This window comes from Schistocerca cancellata, unplaced genomic scaffold (assembly GCF_023864275.1).
Source record: "Schistocerca cancellata isolate TAMUIC-IGC-003103 unplaced genomic scaffold, iqSchCanc2.1 HiC_scaffold_511, whole genome shotgun sequence".
Taxonomy (NCBI): Eukaryota; Metazoa; Arthropoda; class Insecta; order Orthoptera; family Acrididae; genus Schistocerca; species Schistocerca cancellata.
Genome location: NW_026046525.1, coordinates 5,001 through 10,000, shown reverse-complemented (window position 1 = coordinate 10,000; position 5,000 = coordinate 5,001). Strand labels below are relative to the sequence as shown.

Below are 5,000 nucleotides of genomic sequence, written 5' to 3'. Positions count from 1 at the left end.
TCGTTATCGGAATTAACCAGACAAATCGCTCCACCAACTAAGAACGGCCATGCACCACCACCCACCGAATCAAGAAAGAGCTATCAATCTGTCAATCCTTCCGGTGTCCGGGCCTGGTGAGGTTTCCCGTGTTGAGTCAAATTAAGCCGCAGGCTCCACTCCTGGTGGTGCCCTTCCGTCAATTCCTTTAAGTTTCAGCTTTGCAACCATACTTCCCCCGGAACCCAAAAGCTTTGGTTTCCCGGAGGCTGCCCGCCGAGTCATCGGAGGAACTGCGGCGGATCGCTGGCTGGCATCGTTTATGGTTAGAACTAGGGCGGTATCTGATCGCCTTCGAACCTCTAACTTTCGTTCTTGATTAATGAAAACATACTTGGCAAATGCTTTCGCTTCTGTTCGTCTTGCGACGATCCAAGAATTTCACCTCTAACGTCGCAATACGAATGCCCCCGCCTGTCCCTATTAATCATTACCTCGGGTTCCGAAAACCAACAAAATAGAACCGAGGTCCTATTCCATTATTCCATGCACACAGTATTCAGGCGGGCTTGCCTGCTTTAAGCACTCTATTTGTTCAAAGTAAACGTGCCGGCCCACCCAGACACTCAATAAAGAGCACCTTGGTAGGATTTCAACGGGGTCCGCCTCGGGACGCACGAACACGCACGAGGCGGTCGCACGCCTTCGGCTCGCCCCACCGGCAGGACGTCCCACGATACATGCCAGTTAAACACCGACGGGCGGTGAACCAACAGCGTGGGACACAATCCAACTACGAGCTTTTTAACCGCAACAACTTTAATATACGCTATTGGAGCTGGAATTACCGCGGCTGCTGGCACCAGACTTGCCCTCCAATAGATACTCGTTAAAGGATTTAAAGTGTACTCATTCCGATTACGGGGCCTCGGATGAGTCCCGTATCGTTATTTTTCGTCACTACCTCCCCGTGCCGGGAGTGGGTAATTTGCGCGCCTGCTGCCTTCCTTGGATGTGGTAGCCGTTTCTCAGGCTCCCTCTCCGGAATCGAACCCTGATTCCCCGTTACCCGTTACAACCATGGTAGGCGCAGAACCTACCATCGACAGTTGATAAGGCAGACATTTGAAAGATGCGTCGCCGGTACGAGGACCGTGCGATCAGCCCAAAGTTATTCAGAGTCACCAAGGCAAACGGACCGGACGAGCCGACCGATTGGTTTTGATCTAATAAAAGCGTCCCTTCCATCTCTGGTCGGGACTCTGTTTGCATGTATTAGCTCTAGAATTACCACAGTTATCCAAGTAACGTGGGTACGATCTAAGGAACCATAACTGATTTAATGAGCCATTCGCGGTTTCACCTTAATGCGGCTTGTACTGAGACATGCATGGCTTAATCTTTGAGACAAGCATATGACTACTGGCAGGATCAACCAGGGAGCTGCGTCAACTAGAGCTGAGCAGCCGGCCGCCCGGGAGTGTGTCCCAGGGGCCCGCGCGAACACGCAAGCGTCCGCTCAATTTATTCTGCAAACAGGAGGAGGCTGAGCTCCCCTGCACAATACACCTCGAAACCCTCTCAGTCCCGGCGGCGCGCAGCGCCGTCCTAAGTACTTGGTCGGGTTCGAGAGAGGCGCAATCGCCCGGAGTTAGGCGAGTAGACGCTTTAGGTGCGACCACCCGTGCTCCCAACTGAGCTTGCCGCTGCCGACAGAGGCCCGGGAGCGTGCTGTCGTGGCATTGCCGGCGGGAGACAACACGCGCCACCTACGGTGACCGGCAGCTCCAACGCCAGCGCCACAGAAGGGCAAAGGCCCCACGTGGGTGCCGAAGCGAACTCTCCCAGCCACAGCGCACGTGCCAACACGTCTGCACAACTGCGATACAAACCACCAGCGAGAACCGCTGGGGCGACCGAGCAGCAGACGGCGTCGCGGCGCCGAGTGCCGGGCGGCGGCGCATCCTCAACGCACACAGTCCTCAGTCGGACCAGCACACTGCAGATGTCCACCGCGCTTCGCACCGGGCCCGCGAGGACCCACTTTGGCCGCCCGGCGCCGCGCGCAGGGTGCCCCGGCGCGCAGCTGCGCCGCCTGCCGCGTCCGTCGGCCGGCGCGCCTGCCACTGGGCGCCCCCACCAGCCGGCTGTAGCGCGTGCGCCCACGCACCGCGCGGCCAGCACGCCGGGCGGCCCCCCCTCACCGGCCGGGGACGGTCCCCACCCAGCCACCGCCGCGTATCGCTTCACACACAGATTTGCCCTTACTGATTTACCTCCAGCAACAACAACCGCACCACAATGGGTTTACCAGTTGTTCATTTGCGTAACGTCACCAGCAAACGTAGACGTCCATCCCAGTTTGCAAATGCAACGATTATTGCATACCTGTCTGTTAGGTGTCACGACACACTACGTCTGCCCACATACACGCAACAAAATGTGCACGACTAGAGAACACGTGGAGGTGGCCCCCTACGTATGCGATGTCCATTACGAGACCGACTGTCAACCAGCATCTGTACCATGTCGCAGATGTGGAACGCGGTGCACCATGCTATCACACTGTGTGAGAAGAGACGACTACGTTTGAATACACGCGCCACTACATCAACAGACGGCTCATGCTGATCGCCATCCAGGGCGTCCGTTAATCCCACACGTCTCTATGGCGTACCACACTGCAATGTAGCTGTTATGGGGAGACGGCACGTGGCTGAGTGCACAACATTTGGACCGTATGGTTCGCTGTTGTTGGGCGCAGTCGTTGTACGGTCACACATGTGCCACAGCGTATCATGCAGTACATACGGACCTATGTGCAGTACAATGTGAGGGTTAAGCTTACGACATCAGCGGACAGTGGACACAGGCCGTACCACGACGTAGACTGAGCGCTTCGACATGCGAATGCCAGTGAACAGCTGCGAAGGGCATTGAACACGCAAGCACCTGAACGACCAGCGTGCGAAGGCAGGGGGGAGGGTGGGGCGATGTACATCCTGCAGTCGTCCACATTACAGTGTACAGCGGGAGCATGTAAAAAGTAAGCAACACTTGCGAAGTGTTGAACATGAAACGATACACAAGAGGGTGGGCGGTGCGAGTAGCGAACTATATTCAGAGGGTTGTGGTTAGACAACACTGGATTAATGTAACGTGTCATATGCCAATTACAGAGCAGGTTAAGGGCACAACTTGGGTTAGGTTAAGGCACAACGTGGGTTAGGTTAAGGCACAACTTGGGTTAGGTTAAGGCACAACGTGGGTTAGGTTAAGGCACAACGTGGGTTAGGTTAAGGCACAACGTGGGTTAGGTTAAGGCACAACGTGGGTTAGGTTAAGGCACAACGTGGGTTAGGTTAAGGCACAACGTGGGTTAGGTTAAGGCACAACGTGGGTTAGGTTAAGGCACAACGTGGGTTAGGTTAAGGCACAACGTGGGTTAGGTTAAGGCACAACGTGGGTTAGGTTAAGGCACAACGTGGGTTAGGTTAAGGCACAACGTGGGTTAGGTTAAGGCACAACGTGGGTTAGGTTAAGGCACAACGTGGGTTAGGTTAAGGCACAACGTGGGTTAGGTTAAGGCACAACTTGGGTTAGGTTAAGGCACAACTTGGGTTAGGTTAAGGCACAACTTGGGTTAGGTTAAGGCACAACTTGGGTTAGGTTAAGGCACAACTTGGGTTAGGTTAAGGCACAACTTGGGTTAGGTTAAGGCACAACTTGGGTTAGGTTAAGGCACAACTTGGGTTAGGTTAAGGCACAACTTGGGTTAGGTTAAGGCACAACGTGGGTTAGGTTAAGGCACAACGTGGGTTAGGTTAAGGCACAACGTGGGTTAGGTTAAGGCACAACGTGGGTTAGGTTAAGGCACAACGTGGGTTAGGTTAAGGCACAACGTGGGTTAGGTTAAGGCACAACGTGGGTTAGGTTAAGGCACAACGTGGGTTAGGTTAAGGCACAACGTGGGTTAGGTTAAGGCACAACGTGGTTAGGTTAAGGCACAACGTGGGTTAGGTTAAGGCACAACGTGGGTTAGGTTAAGGCACAACGTGGGTTAGGTTAAGGCACAACGTGGGTTAGGTTAAGGCACAACGTGGGTTAGGTTAAGGCACAACGTGGGTTAGGTTAAGGCACAACGTGGGTTAGGTTAAGGCACAACGTGGGTTAGGTTAAGGCACAACTTGGGTTAGTTAAGGCACAACGTGGGTTAGGTTAAGGCACAACTTGGGTTAGGTTAAGGCACAACTTGGGTTAGGTAAGGCACAACTTGGGTTAGGTTAAGGCACAACTTGGGTTAGGTTAAGCACAACTTGGGTTAGGTTAAGGCACAACTTGGGTTAGGTTAAGGCACAACTTGGGTTAGGTTAAGGCACAACTTGGGTTAGGTTAAGGCACAACTTGGGTTAGGTTAAGGCACAACGTGGGTTAGGTTAAGGCACAACGTGGGTTAGGTTAAGGCACAACGTGGGTTAGGTTAAGGCACAACGTGGGTTAGGTTAAGGCACAACGTGGGTTAGGTTAAGGCACAACGTGGGTTAGGTTAAGGCACAACGTGGGTTAGGTTAAGGCACAACGTGGGTTAGGTTAAGGCACAACGTGGGTTAGGTTAAGGCACAACGTGGGTTAGGTTAAGGCACAACGTGGGTTAGGTTAAGGCACAACGTGGGTTAGGTTAAGGCACAACGTGGGTTAGGTTAAGGCACAACGTGGGTTAGGTTAAGGCACAACGTGGGTTAGGTTAAGGCACAACGTGGGTTAGGTTAAGGTAGAAATTGCGTTACATTGCGGTACAAATTGCGTTACATTGCGGTACAAATTGCGTTACATTGCGGTACAAATTGCGTTACATTGCGGTACAAATTGCGTTACATTGCGGTACAAATTGCGTTACATTGCGGTACAAATTGCGTTACATTGCGGTACAAATTGCGTTACATTGCGGTACAAATTGCGTTACATTGCGGTACAAATTGCGTTACATTGCGGTACAAATTGCGTTACATTGCGGTACAGAT

General features: G+C 53.0%; 1 non-coding gene across 1 annotated transcript in view; it reads right to left on the bottom strand.

Annotated features, from left to right (window-relative positions):
* LOC126128529 (small subunit ribosomal RNA) overlaps positions 1 to 1,421 on the bottom strand; it is a 1,907-nt gene extending 486 nt beyond the window's left edge. The window contains exon 1 of the ribosomal RNA XR_007527087.1: positions 1 to 1,421. This exon is cut by the window's left edge and continues 486 nt beyond it. This is a non-coding gene — a ribosomal RNA (small subunit ribosomal RNA).
* Between the last annotated feature and the right edge of the window lie 3,579 nt (positions 1,422 to 5,000).